This window comes from Anguilla rostrata, chromosome 16, assembly GCF_018555375.3.
Source record: "Anguilla rostrata isolate EN2019 chromosome 16, ASM1855537v3, whole genome shotgun sequence".
In the NCBI taxonomy this organism is placed as follows: Eukaryota; Metazoa; Chordata; class Actinopteri; order Anguilliformes; family Anguillidae; genus Anguilla; species Anguilla rostrata.
In genome coordinates, this window is record NC_057948.1 from 33,174,560 (window position 1) to 33,192,069 (window position 17,510).

Genomic DNA, 17,510 nt, shown 5'->3' on the forward strand with positions numbered 1-17,510 from the left:
TAAAATGTACAACTGAACAATAATGAGTAACTGCTGAACTTAAAACATAAAACACAAAATGGACTACCAAAAACAGCACCGGCTACATTCTGTTCCTTCACAGTTCAAAAGGTCAAGGGGCACCAGAGATGCCTCAGCAAACAGGTGGACGCTATCTAGAGAGACAATGACGTAACCGTGGGTACGGTCATGACACGACGACACGACCGGAACTTTACAGCGCTCGAGGTCAAAGGTCAAAGGTCAAAGGTCAGGTGCGTCTGACGGCAAGCTGGAGAAAAACGGAATAAAATCAGAATCTCAGAGGACGGCCTCACCTCCCCCCCCCCCCCACGGCAGACAGGTGAGGCTCCGGCTTGGAAATGTTACCCCGCTCTGTTCATATTTTTGGGAGATCGTTAATAAGGACAGTAAAACGGTGTGTGAGATAGCGGCGCTGTTGTTTCCCTCCTGATAAACATCTGATGGTTCGGGGAGTCTAAAGGGGGTTTTCTATCCCCCACCCCCCACCCCTCATCCCCCACCTTCCCAAACAGGACAGGATGAATTGAGGACACCATGCCCTGGTCAGGGTCGTACCCCCCCCCCCCCCTCCCTCACCCCCCCACCACTCCACCCCCACCCTCTTCCAGGGGGAACCCACCTGGGAACGGGGGGGGGGGGGGGGGGGGGGCGCGGGGGGGTTAATAAAGGTCGCCCCCGAAAAATAAACACTCTCCAGCGTGTTTCTCCGTTCGGTTTCTCTCCCTGGTTACAAAAAAACCCCGGGGCTCCCCGCAATCAGCGCCACGGCAACCGGAGCGTGAAATCACCACGGATCCCCCCAGCCCCCCCCAGCCCCGTTATAGCTGAGGTAAGCCTAGCCCGCGATCTCCCCGAATTTCGCACGGCGTGAGCCCCCTCCGACTGAGTGCGCCCTAATCCCCCCCCCCCCCCCCGGCGTTCGCAGGCCAATCACAGCGCTCGGTTCACCCGACTGGAAGCCAGTTCAAGTGAAATCGCTCATTTTTCTGCTTACGGTGCTAATAAAACTCATAACGACAAATTTAAACGAAAGAGAAGAGAAGAAGAAAAAAAAGCAAAGGTGGTAACCTTCTTCCACATTGCACCGCAAACATTTATTTGATTATTCCTCAAAACTTTTGATACAGTTGGCTTTTTTTTTTGACTATTACATGTCCGGGTTTTTTGCTCATTCTGAAGCAGCCGGCCCCACAGGTCACACACAGGAATGTGCACATCCCACACGGAAAATATCATAATTAACCTCATGCCGTGGCTAACCGAGGACAGCAGCACCGAGATCCAAGCGGAAAACCCCACTGCATCATGGGTAACACAGTGAGAATGAGAGCACAGTTTACAGGAGAAGAGAGAGAGAGAGAGAGAGAGGGGGCGAGTGAGCACAGTGTGTTAATGTTTGGGAATGAGGGGGGGGGGGGGCGATCGGCAGTGTGTTAATGTTGGGGAGCGAGAGAGAGAGAGAAAGTGAGAGAGAGAGAGGGCGAGTGAGCACAGTGTTAATATTGGGGAGAGAGAGAGGGGCGAGCAGCAGTGTGTTAATGATGGGGAGGGAGAGAGAGAGTGAGGGGGCGATCGGCAGTGTGTTAATATTGGGGAGAGAGAGAGAGGGGCGAGCGCAGTGTGTTAATATTGGGAGAGAGAGAGAGAGAGAGGGCGAGCGGCAGTGTGTTAATATTGGGGAGAGAGAGAGAGGGGCGAGCGGCAGTGTGTTAATATTGGGGAGAGAGAGAGAGAGAGGGGCGAGTGGAAGTGTGTTAATATTGGGGAGAGAGAGAGAGAGAGGGGCGAGCGGCAGTGTGTTAATATTGGGGAGAGAGAGAGAGGGGCGAGCGGCAGTGTGTTAATATTGGGGAGAGAGAGAGAGAGACAGGGGCGAGCGGCAGGTCACAGGTCCGTCTGCGTGCGGTGAGCGGGCCGCATTGTGGCGCTTTTGTCTGGAGCGGCGCTCTGAGGCGCTCTGAGACGCTCTGAGCCGCGCCGGCCGGGGTCTGGACCCGCCATCTGTCCCGCGGCCTCATTACAGACACACGGAGGGGCTAACGGGCGGCTAGCGCGCGGGGAGCAGGTGCGGGCGCGGCGGCCCCGTCCCCGAAGGGCCCCGCGCTGAAGGAGCCGCCGCAGAGCACCTGAGGAGGAGCATCTGGAGCAATCAGGCGCCACGGGGCCGGCAGCGCTGTGGGGGGGGGGCTACAATGATCCCCCCCCCCCAACCGCCACCGTTCCTTTCAATACATCACCGATACTGCTGACTTGCGACGGGCCACATACCTAAACCCCCCCCCCCCCCCCCACAAACACCACCCCCGTCTCCGTTCCAGAAAAGCCTCCATCTGTCCCCCATCGGACAGGAGAGGAGCGGAGAGGAGCGTAACCCTGCGCAGGGCCACGCCGAGCCTCCACCGCGATCCCGCCGCGTGTCTGAAGAACAAAGAGCTTCCTCCTCTCCTGCTCTCCTGCTCTCCTGCCCTCCTGCTCTCCTGCTCTCCTGCTCTCCTGCCCTCCTGCTCTCCTGCTCTCATGCCCTCCTCCTCTCCTGCTCTCCTCTCTCCTCCTCTCCTGCTCTCCTCTCTCCCCTCCTGCTCTCCTCCACTCCTCCTCTCCTCCCCTCCTGCTCTCCTCCGCTCCTCCTCTCCTGCTCTCCTCCTGCTCTCCTCTCCTCCCCTGCTGCTCTCCTCCGCTCCTCCTCTCCTCCCCTCCTCCGCTCCTCCTCTCCTCCCCTGCTGCTCTCCTCTGCTCCTCCGCTCCTCCTCTCCTCCCCTGCTGCTCTCCTCTGCTCCTCCGCTCCTCCTCTCCTCCCCTCCTCTGCTCCTCCTCTCCACCTCTCCTCCTCTCCGCCGCTCCTCCTCCTCCTCTCCTGCTCTCCTCCGCTCCTCCACTCCTCCACTCCTCCTCCTCTCCTCTCCTCCGTATGCACAGCTGAAAAGGACCCCGGTGCTACATAAAGCTGTCAGTCATCTCATCTATTCAGGGACAAACTAAATAAATAACGTCCTGCACAGAAAACAGTGAAATGTTACTCCCGTTCTGAAGGGAAGGGGGGGGGGGGCACACCCTCAAATAAACCTGGGAAAAAGCACACCTGTAAGCCTGTGGCAATTACTGGCTAATCAATAAAAAGGTGTTTTATGACCGGCAGGCTTTTGTAACGCTGCACAGTACCAGCTGCTCCCGGGTTTCAGCGTAAGGAAGTGGAATAATAGCTATACTAATCAGGCTGGTCAAAGAGGTATTTTAAATGCTTTCACTGTTTAGTCACCAGTAAAAAATAATATGAAGACACTCCTGAAGATCCCTGAAAGTTTTCAAGAAAAACACGCTACTTATCAAAATTCCCCAAGTATGGGAAATAATAATTAAGTTTCAAATCTGAAAATAGACATTTCTTTATTAAAATGGACAGAAATGGGAGTATCTCAAAGTTCTCTTGGTCAGGTAGTAATTCATCTCGTGAAGGAGTGAAACAAACAGGTGTTCCAGGGGGAAGGTTTAACCGGGCTACAGGTAACAAGCAAACCCCCCTCCCCACCCGCACCCCCACCCCCGGCACCCCCCCATGCCTGTACAGGTGGTACTGGGTGTCATGATGACAGTTAACGTACAGCCCTGCATCTCAACAGGATGGGGGGGGGGGGAGGAGGTGGTCTGTCAGTAGCCGTACACCTCCCTGTCTGTCAGCTTGCTCAGAGGAGACGGTGCCGGTGGCAATCTCTCTGCTGCTACCCCCCCCCCCCCAACCGCTCGAAGACTGAGTTTGATCTTCAACAAAACATCACTTTGGGAATTTTACACTGTTTCTCTTTTAAAAGGGAGAAGGGGGGGGGGCTGCTCAAACACGTCCAAATGCTTTCAGAGTTTGAAAGACAAGATGGAGAGAGGGGAGAAGAAGAGGGGAGAGGAGATGAGAGGCAGAGGAGGGGTCTGCCTCTCTTTAAATGTCTTTTTTCTCATTTAATTTTCTTTCTACTGAAACACTCTTGGGGGGAAGGGGGGGGGAAGGGTAGGGGGGTTGCACAAACAGGGTCAAACTGCCACGTTACTTATAAAAAACGGGCCAATCTGAAAATGTTTGTGTTGTTAAGCCCCTAGAATTACATCCCACAAAGCTGTCTCAAGAGGCACAAGTCTATCCGACTTTAAAAAGAGGTATTCAGAAAACACAGGACACCGTGAGCAAAAGGAGGGGGATAAATACACTCACTTACTTAAATACTTATATCTATGCGAATCTCAGTAGTGCATAGTGATGGTCTCCAAAGGACCTGATCATTAGATTAGGGTACGTAAATGAGCCCTTCTAGTGTCGGAAACTGTCCCTTCACCATCCCGACTTACTTTGCCACAAACACAGGACCAAATCCGTTCCCATAAAATCCAGGAGGAGTCCAAGCAGCTCCACAAATCAAAATGAACCCCTTACCTGCAGGCCCCCACGCCCCATCCCCCTGCACACACACAAACTATCCCGACTGTTCTTCAAATTCAACAACGGAGGGAAGAAAGAAAACAGGTGGCCTCAGGAGTGGGGGGGGGGGGTGGGGGGGGTCTTTGTCTGGCTGAGACTCAGGCTGCCATTTCCCCCCCACCCACCCACATGCTCAGCCCCCCCACGCCCCCACCCCCTAACCCCCCCGCGCCCCCCGCCCTCGGCAGAGCCCACCCCTAACCCCAGTACTCCTGGGATTGAACAGCTCCAGGAAATGGCCGTTCTAACTGACAGGTAAGAGATTAACATCTACAGCCGGAGGAACACAATCTCCATTCTTTCAGACCGCTGCCCTTTCTTCACCCGCAGCGAGCCAAGCAAACCCAACACTCACACGCCAAAGTGGGGGGGCTCGGCTGAGAGGGGGCCGTCTGGCGGGGGCCTGAAGACAGGTACGCAACCACGGTAACCATCGCAAGCGCGGGTGCGAGGCCCGAGGAGCCGTCCAATCAGATTGCGCCAGTGAGGTCACACGGTCTGGTGAAATAACCGACAGATGACTTCTGCTAACACGAATTCCGCAACGCAGTAAAACGAGCTCTCTTGGAGGCCAGCCAATCCGACGCGTCTATATTAAGCAGCCCGCCTTCCAAAAAGAGGGCCACTCTGTCCCTCGCCTGCTGCCATCACGACCCCTACAACCTCACATCCGGAGACTTCCGGAAACCTCTGAATGCAAACGAACAATCCTGAAATATTCCGGTCCAATCCTGCTCTTACACCTTGAGGTTTAAAAAACCTAACAGCCTACAAAGTCCCGGCCTGTTATTAATAATAATTTTTTTAAAAACAATAACTGGATTTAGTTTGTCATTAAAAATAATTTTTTTTAAAACAATAACTGGATTAAGATTAAACTCTTTTGGAGAACCATACAGTAACAGGAGAAACCAACCAGCGTAGAAATGCTGCAAGTAGGAAATTAACACACTGCTTGAAATGGCAAAGAAAATGATAAAACAGTTTGGCCTCGTGAGCACTCAAAACATATGTAGATTCGGCTGAGATGTGAATTTAAGGCAAGTTCTTGTGCAGCCGCAAAGACCTAAAATGTAATTTAAGTTTGTAAATATTTTAAGCAATTAGGTTTATATTGAATATAAAATATCAAAGATAAGCCCAAGGGTCTTCTTCTCTTCTCGCTTTTGAGGTTTTATTTTTCATTTTACATGGTGTGTGTGCACAGCTTTCAAAACAAGCCTTTCTCCATCTCCCCTTTTCTTATTTTCCAATTTTATGTCTTCGGCCTGCACATTTGTCGTCATTACCGACTCCTTAACGTCGGCTAGATTAGCCGGAGTTACGACACGAGGCTGGGGCAGGAGCCGTTTCCCAGCACAGCAGAGAAAAAGGAGGGAAATGAAAGTGAAAATGTCTTCCGTGAAGAGGGGAAATCCACAGGGGACGGCTTTAAAACAGCAGGACTAACGAAGGAAGAGAGAGAAGGAGAGATAAACAAACAGACGAGCGTGCGTTCTGTGGCCAGAGGCAGTACCCCCCTCACATACACAACACCGTGTACATGAACGTGCATTTGTGTGTGCGTTTCTGTAAAAGTGTGTGTGTGTGTACGGGTGCGAGTGTGTGTGTGTGTGCGTGTGTGCGTATGTGTGTGTGTGCGTGTGTGTATGTGTGTGTGCGTATGTGCGAGTGTGTGTGTACGTATGTGGGTGTGTATGTGTGCGAGTGTGCGTGTGTGTGTGTGTGTATGTGCGTATGTGCGTGTATGTGTGTGTGTGTGTGTGCACATATGTGAGCACGCACATGCACAGTGCTCCACGCGGAGTCAAAGGAGGAGCTATCGAGTAGCTCACCTGTAACTGCAATATTAGCGCTTCACAGTGGTCAAAGTTAATGTACCACACAAGAAAGGCACATCTGCTGTGCCCCCCCCGCCCACCCCCCCTCTGCCCACCCCCCTCATTCTCCCTTCCCCAAAAGAGCTCTTCAGGAGGAGTCTTATGGAGCATGGCTTATTTAAAAATACAGATTTAGGTGTGAATGCCGAGCTGAGGATGTGGCCCAGTTCCTTCAGACCCACTAATCAGAGCCCACTTATTATGGGCTGTCAGGGCATCAGGAGTTTCATTATTAACTTTATGCTTCTATAATGCACTCATTTTACTTCCATCTCCTTTACAGTATTTACTTTTTCCTTCTCTCTAGGTATTCTTTCAAAATAATGTATATATATATAAGTATATATACATATGTATGCGTATACTTATACATACACTGTATGTATCAAAACTGTGACTTATTCGAATGTACATTCTCACATTTTAGAGAGCAAGAAAATTCCTTTATGTGATGATCAACTGTGTTTATGAACGTGCATGGCTGCTGTACGCTCAAATAAGACACTTCTTTTTAACCAACAGTGAAAATAAAACTGGACAGAAAAAATCAGACACACACACACAAACACACACACACACACACACACAAATGCACACCCACGCACGCTTCGCACAAACCAACACACTGTACAACTGTCCAAACAAACACACTTGATACACACACTGAGTGATTCAGAGTCTCTAGAAACTTAACACAAATTCTCTTTTAAGAAGTCCCCCCCCCCCAAAAAAAAAAAAAACCTCTTCATCAAGGAGCAGTGCTAGCAGAAGAAGCGGGACCACCCATAGTCCAATCGCCACGCGATCTGCAGCGGGGCGGGAGGGGCATAGGGCGCGCCCCCCCCGCCCCCTTCCTGTGGCCGGGGTGGACAGACAGGGCCGTTGTCCGCAAAACCCCACCCCTGCCCCCCCCCCCAGCTGCTGGGGCTTTCTCCGAAAAAAAAACAACAGAGGCGACTGTGTCGCCCTGCAGAAAGCCCCATTGTCCTCCGGGACCGTATTGTGGGCACGCTATGAGTGTGCGGGGACTTTGAGACCCGCCGCGGAGTCATGCGCGCACCCCAGTGACGGGGCAGGAATGACTACGGGAAGGGAAAAAAAAAAAAAAGGAAAAAAACTTGTCTGTGTCTGTGTAAAAAAAAAAAAAAATTATTAGGAAAAAAGAAAGAAAAAAAAAGTTTAAAAAATCCCAGTGTGGGACAAAACGGGCCATTCACTGAGGAACGTCGGGTTCGCACAACGCCCCCCCCCCAAAAGAAAAAAAAACAGAGAGAGCCCTTTTACAGCAGTGGGCTGAACACTTTGCTTTGCCACCCAGGCACTATGAAAACATGGGCCCCCGTTCTGACTGCCGACTGGACGCAAACAGTAGGTACTGTTCACGTGTGTGTGTGTGTGCGTGTGTGTGTGCGTGAGTGTGTGTGCGTGAGTGTGTGTGTGTGTGTGTGTGTGTGTGTGTGTGTGTGCGTGTGTGTGTGTGTGTGTGTGTGTGTGTGTGTGTGGTGGTGTGTGTGTGTTGTGTGTGTGGTGTGGTGTGTGTGTATGTGTGTATTTGTGTGTGTGTGGTGTGTGTTTGTGTGTGAGGGTTAGGGTGTGTGTGTTGTGTGTGTGTGTGTGTGGTGTGTGAGTGAGTGTGTGTGTGTGTGTGTGTGTGTGTGTGTGTGGTGTGTGTTGTGTGTATGCGTGTGTGAGTGAGTGTGTGTGTGTGTGTGTGTGCGGCGTGTGTGTGTGTGTCGGTGCGCGTGAGTGTGTGTGTGTGCGTGTGTGTGTGTGTGTATGCGTGTGTGTGTGTGTGTGTGTGCGTGTGTGTGTGTGTGTGTGCGCGTGCGTGACTGTGTGTGTGTGTGTGTGTATGCGTGTGTGTGTGTGTATGCGTGCGTGACTGTGTGCGTGCGTAACACAGGGCAGCACAGCATTAGCACAGGATAGCACGCCTGACAGCACACTGGAGGAGCTCTCTGGCAGTCAGAGTTTTCTGTGGGACCCTGGACACAGTGAGCACCAAGCACGGGCACTGCAGCTACCTGTGGCCAGACCTGGGTTCACTGCCACTGGTACCAGTCAGAGTTCTGAGCTTAGACCCGGGGACACTGCCACTGGTACCAGTCAGAGTTCTGAGCTTAGACCCGGGGACACTGCCACTGGTACCAGTCAGAGTTCTGAGCTTAGACCCGGGGGCACTGCCACTGGTACCAGTCAGAGTTCTGAGCTTAGACCCGGGGACACTGCCACTGGTACCAGTCAGAGTTCTGAGCTTAGACCCGGGGACACTGCCACTGGTACCAGTCAGAGTTCTGAGCCTCAGGTGCTTCAAGTGGCTCAGCTCACATGCCTTTTCTTAAAACAAAAAAAAAACAAAAACCCCCACTCATTCGCAGTCTCAGCCTTGAAAAGCACCTCATTGTCTGCACTACATTACAAAAGGCTGACAAGTACAATGCTATCTGACACGCACAGCACTTAGCCACGAGTCTCCCTCAATTAACCACTCGAGAGAGAGAGAGAGAGAGAGAGAGAGAGAGAGAGAGAGAGAGAGAGAGAGAGAGAGAGAGAGAGAGAGAGAGGAACCAACCTTATCTCTAGTTAATTACCGCTTAATTACATCCAGCAAGAGCTCGCACGCATGCCACCGCTTGTTCAGGAATCCCCTCAGGTAACTAATTAATGACAGAGGCCCAGGTGTGACTTCGCACACGGTAACAGTCCGTGGTATTAGAGCCCCCCCCCCTCACAGGATCAAGCCTCTTAATTACCGCACGGGGGCTACGGAGGTGTGGGAACGTTAAGCTGGGGGGGGAGGGGGGGGCTAGCGCCGATGCTGTTAATCACGAAAAACTAATTCTGGGAAAGGCGGCGTTAATTAAACATTAACAACTGACCCGCGCCAGGGCTGCTGCGTGCTCTCGCTGGCGGACGCAGCCCTGCGCAGGGCTGCGCAGACAGCAAGCAAGCAAGCAAGCGCGCGTCGGGCTGCAAGCTCCACGCGGCTCTCCGCTCTCTCTCTCTCCGTCCCGGTCACGGCGAACGAGAGAGAGAGAGAGAGAGGAGGAGGAGCGCACCTTTACCTTTTTACAGCATCGCGGTAAAGTTTACGGGTGGGCCGTGCCGGGAGAGCGTTACTCTGAGCTGCCACAGCTGGTGCCGGAGTCGACAAACCGGATGATACATTTCTTCTGTTAAACCAGGCAAGTAGGGGCGGCACTGTAGTATGATGGGTAAGGAACTGTTCGATGTCCGGGTAGGACACTGCCGTTGTACCCTTGAGCAAAGGTGCTTAACCTGCATTGCTTCAGTATATATCCAGCTGTATAATGGATGCCACATAAAGGCTACGTTAGAAGTTGGATAAGTTGGATAAAAAGTTGCTCTGGATAAGAGCATCTGCTAAATGCCTGTCAAAGAAGGGGTGGGGGGGAGTATTTAAACACAGACCCCCCCCCCCCCCCGTTAAGCTAAAGCTATCAGCTCATACAGCCTACGTGGTGCTCAGCCCAGTGACTGAGCATCCATCCTGAGCACATCTACCTGCGCCGAGCACTGCACAGGTAAACCAGCGCAGGTAGGCCACTCACACGCCGTTAGAGACCCCGCCTCCATGACCCAGCCGGAGGAGGAGATCGGTACCCCACCCTGGATGCCTCGTACGCCACTGTTTGCGTTCATAATTTATTCATTTGTTTAAACGCGGCGGCGACGTCGCAGTTAGCCCCACCCCCTGCCCCCATCCCCCCCCCCCGTTCATCCACTCAGCTCCATTTCCCAAACGCGGCGTCCGCTGCTGAGGCTGTGTCTACTAAAGCCCGTTTGTGTGCGTCGTTAAGCTCTAACGGTGGCTTTATCGTCCCGACCGCCCAACGGCTTTATTTAACGTCAGCGTTTCTCCTGCCTCCCGACAAGAATCCACATTTTATAACCAATTAAACTGATCCCTCCCCTCCCCTCCCCTCCCCTCTCGAAGGGAGGGGGGTCGCCAAATGGAATTATTTGTACCCGAGTGTCAATATATTACATCACGGGAACTAATGAGTCGGGTCACTGTATGCCTTAATCTCGTCTGGCGCGGACGGGGGGGGGGGTCTTCATCACGTAATCCCCCCCCCTCCACAGAGGGGTTCAGGAGTCAGCCAGTGCTGCTCCTCTCCCCCGGACGCACGCAAGCACGCAAGCGCGATCCAACAGAGTGCAAGATCGTCGTGTTCCGTTCTGTAAGGGGGGGCAGTTCTGACTGCGTGCGCCGTGAATTCATTGCTGTTTTTATTCTTTAAAAAAATTTTTTTTTTTAAATAACAAACAAAGATTGTTACTCTTCAATAGCATTTGCAGCATTTATCTGGAAGAGATAATTGGCTACTTACAGATTCTCTTTAAAAATATTTTGGGGGGGGTATTCGTGCGGTGCATTAACAAGATAATCCTTTGTCTTTAAGGATAATTTGCCAGCTGAACAAAAAAGAACAGCAAACAGCAAACAACAACTAACCAGTCGAATTATGGTGCATTTGGAAATCGCGCGAACTTGTCCAAGGCCAATTATGAAATTATTCACAATTATGTTGTTGTGCGCATGTCTTGAACAAAAGTGCCTAACAATATCTTGGATGTAATTACAGGTCTTAATGATGGAAATGCTGGGGCCAATTACTCAGCCACAGATGAAAACACTGGGGGTCTGTTTTAGAGACCCATTACTCCAGGATAAGAGAGTGTAAATGAAGGGGGTTAGGGTGCATTAAAAGGGCTTCACCCCCTCACCCCCTCACCCTCTCCCTCCAATGAAAAACATGCTGGGACATTTCATCCACTCATCACACATCAGCCGGTGCCAAATGGCGAGCAGCCAATCAGAGCAGGAGCCAGGTGACTAACAGCCAATAGGAGGGGAGGGGAAGCCAACGACAGCCAATCAGAGAGGAAGAGAGAGATGACTCGCGGCCAATCGGAGCGGGAGGACACTGCTTTTTTTCGGGTCTGAACAGAGGGAACAAGGAGTGCCGTTTTCTTTCAAAAACAAATACGCGGGCACAAAGGTGCCTGTGTTCAATTATGTGCCAGCCGAAGTCTCCACACACAGAGCGTCTTTTGAGTCCCCTTCCCCCTGTGAATTCTGCCGCCATTTTGCACCGCGGAGAGATGTGAGCGCTCATAAAAACCCCTCCGATGTCTCCACCATCGCCCCGCTCCTTAACCTTCCTCAACACTCACAACAAGGAGATTTACGGCAGCGACGGCAGCGAGATGTAACAGGAGTGGAGCATTTCATAAGCCAGCTGAGGTACGGCTGTCCACTATAAATTGTGGGGTTTTTTATTTTTATTTTTTACGACCCCTAGACACCAACTACACAATGATAATTCCGGCATCTGTGCACCTGAACAACGAAGTAGCTCTACAAAACGTTGAAATAAAAAATAAAAATAAAAAATGATCTCAGCTTCCTCTGCTTCCGCACCTTTTCCCCCGCTCAAACAGGAGAGCAGGCCAGCGTGCCAGCACAGCATAAATTCAGAAAGATAAATCAGAGCAAAACGCAGAAGTACAGCGTGCGCGTGTACGCGTGTGAGAGTGTGTGTGTGTGTGAGTGTGTGTGTGTGTGTGTGTGTGAGAGTGTGTGTGTGTGTGTGTGTGTGTGTGTGTGTGTGTGTGTGCGTGCGTGTGTGTGAGAGTGTGTGTGAGTGTGTGTGTGTGAGAGTGTGTGTGTGTGTGTGTGTGTGTGTGTGCGTGCGTGTGTGTGAGAGTGTGTGTGAGTGTGTGTGTGTGAGAGTGTGTGTGTGTGTGTGTGTCACACGCTGGTCGTGCGCCGTATGGGAATGAGCCAGCAGAACTAGGGGCTCGGGGGGGGGCTGTCTGACTGAGGCCATGAATTAGCCCCGTAGCGCAGCGCTAACCCAGGAATGTCCCCTCCAGTGGCGGGGGGGGGGGGGGGCTAAACTGCTCCAGATCGAGGCCGGGGCGGCTGGGGGAAATCGTGCACATGTGAGAGAAATTAAGGGCTCGTTGAGGAGAGACACACGCCTGTCAGAACCTGAAGAACAAAGACACACCCCCTCCACCCCCCCCCCTCCATCTCCCCCAGGGCCCAGCCTGCCCTCAGCTGCCACTCACTCTGTTAGCAACACTTACCCTTTACACACGGCGCATAAAAGCCAATGAATCATCTCATCTCATCCCAGCGCGCACACGCGTGCACACACACATACACACACATACGCACGCGTGCGCTCACACACACGCTCACACCCGCACACTCACGTGTGCATACACATACACACTCAGGCACGCACACACACACACACACACACACACACACACGCTCACACATACGCAAGCGTGCTCACACACATACGCACACACATACGCATGCGTGCGCACACACACTCACACACACGCTCACACCCGCACACTCACCTGTGCATACACACATACACACACACGCTCACGCGCATACAAACACACATGTGCATAGACACACACTAACACATGCACACACACACATAAACACGGATATTCATACACGCACACACAATGTGCATTCATACAGAGACGTATACACGTTACATACACACAAGCAGTATGCATTCATACACACACACGAACAATACAGGTACATTCATACACACGTTATATGTAGACACAGATCCAGGTGTGACACACACACACACGCACACTCCTCTAGTTCACTGTACTTTTATGTTGGGTGGTTTCAGAGGAGTGAGTGTGTGTGTGTGTGTGTGTGTGTGTGCAGTGTGGGGGAAGTAACCCTTTGTGTAATTAAAATTTAATTAAAAATCTTTAATGGCTGCTGGTTCTTTTTTCTCCCACTTCTCTGAACCACATATTGGAAAACCCTTTCTGCTCTGAACTGCACCCTGGCACCCAAACAAACCCCAACCAGGGCTCTATTCTAACAGGAGCACACGTGTTCCTTAAACATAGGAGCACACTAATGCACCCCAATTAACAGATGCCCTCCTCAATTATTTTTCCAGTTTTGTTTTCAGGTGCAAACGGTCCTAAAATGGGAGCGATGTAGACCCCTGCCAACACAGCCCGCACCACCATACAACACAACCTGGATCACCTAGAAAGTACAACAAAGTGTGCATCACCATACAACAGAGCCTGCACCCACCATACAACACAACCTGGATCACCATTAAGTACAACAAAGTATGCATCACCATACAACACAACCTGGATCACCATTAAGTACAACAAAGTATGCACCACCACACAACAGAGCCTGCACCCACCATACAATACAGCTTGTATCACCAGTACAGTACAACACAGGCTGTATTACCATGCAACACAACCTCACCTCTGTACATGTGGATGTCGAAAAAGTCATGACAGGTCAAGCCTACAACAGACTACATCTAGTCTCAAATGTCAGGTACACACCCCCCACCAGCCACCCCCACCTCCGCACCGCTAATAAATTCAAATGCCCTCACCATCCATTCCTCAGGACGTTATAAACTGGAGAGGACAGGAGTGCAGTGGGAATCGGACGTAAATCTCCGCACAGACGTGGAAGTAAAAATCGTGACAAAGACCCAATGAGACGGCATTAAACGCAGCTTCTTCCTAAACCATGTGTGTTTTACGGCCTGGACAAGCTCCACACAGCAGGCCCAGCCATCGCCCGCAACAGTAACGGGACGGAGCAGGTGTCGGCTGGGGGGTGTGTCGGGGCGGGGGGGGGGGGGGGGGGGGAATAGGGGCACGGCAGGCTGGGTGGTGCACCCCCCCCATCCCAAACTCCCCCCCCCCACACCCCATCTCCAAAAGTAGCAGGCAAAGAAAAAGTAGATCTGGATTTGATAAGTAGAACCAGACCAGCACAATGAGTGCATGTTAAAGAGGCCATACTAAAACTCCAGTATAAACAGGACCCCCCCCACCCCACTCCCCCTCCACCACCACCACCAGTGGAAACGCACAACACTTCTCTGATTCTACCAGCTGCCGCTTGCGTCCAAACCCAGAGAATGTGTCGCGCTGTTCTCTTCCTCCCCCCCCCACCCCCCTTCTTCCGCCCCCCCCCTCCTGTTTATTGCGAGTTATTACCGCCAATAAAAAAAAAGTCCCGCGCGTTAACGTGCGACGTTTGTTCACGCGTGACAAAAAAAAAGAAATAATAAAATAAAAACACATTTAGCGTACACATCAGGAGCTTGCGTCTTTACGCCGCCACCGTCTGCACTCGAATCAATAAAGCAATTCAGAGCGTTCCAGTCCCAGAGAATATCTAATCAGGAGCGGCCTGACTTCAGCCAGGAACCAGGACAATGGACCACATAATCACCAGGGGCACCAATAACTCCCCGAGAAGAAGAGAAAAGGTTGCAGGGGGGGGAGAAGAAAAAGAAAAAAGGAAGACACAATCAGGTCTGTCATAATGGGAGCGTGATTGTGATGTCATAATGGCGCCTCTGTTCCCTGATTAGACGCGCGTCCTGTTTGGTCTGGCCGAGGCATCTCGGCTGCGTTTGAAGCGACAGTCCCGTCTGGCCCCTTCAGGGGAGGGGGGCGGGGGGGGGGGGGGTAAATATTTTATTTGTGTGGCGCGTGCACTTGAAGCACCCTTACCCACCGACCTCCTCCCAAACCCCCACCTGCCAGCGCAGCCCCGTGAATGCAGGGACAGCAGAGATTCCGTGTCACCGTGCCTTGTGGATGTACCAGGCTCTCCGTGCAGGAATGTCCAGAACAAAGGGTGGCCTGCAGCAGCAGCACAAGCAGAACCGCGCAGAACTCAGGAAGTTACGCCAGCCCCAAATCTGTGAGTGGGTTGGAGGACGGGAAGGATGCTCGATTTTGTCCTTTGGCTGAAATGAGCCGTCCTACCCCCCCAACCCCCTCGCCCCCCGACCCCTACCCCTACCCTGCCCCCCCCCCCCCCCCCCAGGACCCTGTCTTTAATCTGGAGGGCCTATTCTCTCAGAGTACAGGGCAGCGTAGGGTGGGGCAGGGCAGGGCATGGCAGGGCATGGCAGGATGGGGCAGGGAAGGGTAGGTTAGGCCCGGGGGAGCAAGATGGGGCAGGACAATCACACACTGCACCCATTGCCCTGACTGGCTGTACGGCGGAGAGTAACAGAACCAACGACGGTGACTCCAGCCTCCTCAAAGCCTCAGACTCAGACACGGCTCTAAACCCAAATCAGCGAGACGCTGCAATTTCCCCCCAAACTACCTTTCTGCTTTCATCCACTTATTCACTTACCCACCTCGTTCATTTTCTTTTTTAGCACACGAAAATACCAAATTTGAGAGATTGGAAATGGACGGAAGTTTTTTAAGATTTAACGAGCGAAAGCACGTTGATGAGAAACATTTGCAAACAGATCGAGAGAGGCGGGTGAGAGTAACACAGGGACATATTAAAGCTGACTACTCCGCCGTTCCCCCCACGCAGATCCCGGGCGATGGATAGCATGTTAGGAGTCATATCTCCGTTTTTCATGGTGCCGCTACCATGGAAACGACACAGCAGAGAAAATGGGCAGGTCACGAACCCGCCGGGTTAATTTAATTAAACGAGTTTTCGGTCTATGTTATCCTTCGCCCTTGCTTTCGCCCCCCCCAAAAAAAAACACACGCGGCAGCACACTTGGTCAACAGCTTCACAAGTTTGTTTTATGAACTACAGACCGCAGCACGCTAGCACTTGACGGCCTACCATCCATCCCCCCAAGTAACTCGAAAAACGGCAAATGAAAAAGAGCTAACTTCAGCTCAAACTCCTCACAAGCTTTGCGTCCGGGAAGGGGGGGGTGGGGAGGAGGGGAGGGGGCCTCTTATCTGAGGACCCTGTCAAGTCGTTCCCCGTGATCAACGCCAGAAAAAAAACAAACAAAACCAGGAGCGAGACGACGGCCCGCTTAGCGTCTGCTCTGCGCTAGCGCTCTCCGCTTACCGCCGCGGATTTGCAGCCGGGCCGCCCGGGGACCCGGCTTCTATCGACTTGTCCTCGCGTAAGAAGCACTTCCTTTCTGCCAGAGATTTAGATTCGCCTCAGTGTTTGGCTTTTAATTGTGGCCAGGGCCCTTCTCTGTCAGTCTCTTAATGGCGTTTTTTAAATTTATTTATTTATTTATTTATTTATTTATTTATAAGTTTCCACTCGAATCCCGCGGCGGTAATCCCCCCTCCCCGGCCGGACTTAGCCGCACGGCGCACAGACTTTGACAAGAAGACGCGGCCAAAGAAGGAGAGAAGAAAAAAAAATCCTTGAGCTTAAACTTGTGATAAGCTGCTCCTGACGCAGTAATCAAAACATCTGCTATCTTAAAACAAGTGACATTGTAATCTCTAAGGACAAAGACTCAATCCCCCCCCCCCCCCCCATCCGCTCCACACCCCCACCCCCACCCCCTGAATATCCACAGGAAAGGATGAAAAAAGAGAAAAGAAAAGGAGGGTGGAAAAAAAACTAAATTGAAAGAGCTCCCTCAGACTATGTCTATGTTCCAGACTTTTACAGGGTTTCTCAAGCCCCCCCCCCACATACTCTCTCTCACACACTCACACACTCACACACACACACTCACATACACATGCACACTGACATATCAGACATGTGGTAGCAGGGCAGAGGGGGAAAGCAGAGGATCTGATAGAGAAAGCAGAGGATTCTGGGAGGGATGGCAGAGGATTCTGGGAGGGAAAGCAGAGAATTCTGGGAGGGAAAGCAGAGGATCCTGAGATGGGAAAGCAGAGGATTCTGGGAGGGACACATTGCGGGCATCATTGCTGGACACCGGCTGGCCAATGACAGACAGAGACCGCAGACTGCAGCAGGCATTTTCAGGGTCATTCCAGGCCTACTTCCTGTCCAAGGAAATTTAAGCCAGGAATCTGAGAGCGAGTTCCACCGTGGACAAAAGGTAGCGTAGCAAACCGACTCACGTTCAAATGAATATCTGCCAATCCCAGGCTAAAACCAACAAGAAAGCATCCGCATTCCAAGAGCAGCTTTTCGAAGAAACATTTAAAAGTGCGCTCAGTTAAATGCATAAATATTTGTTTAAAATAAAAAAATTTTAAAAAGCCAGGACTAACGTCAACACGACGGTTCCCCTGAAAAAAGAAAGCCTCTTTTTATAATTTGGCCGCTCATTAAAAAAAACCTCCCGCAC

At 51.7% G+C, this 17,510-nt stretch overlaps 1 protein-coding gene across 10 annotated transcripts in view; it reads right to left on the reverse strand.

Moving 5' to 3' along the window:
- LOC135242132 (transcription factor SOX-6-like) overlaps positions 1 to 17,510 on the reverse strand; it is a 215,634-nt gene that overhangs the window by 51,380 nt on the left and 146,744 nt on the right. The gene's annotated exons all lie outside the window — the stretch shown is intronic.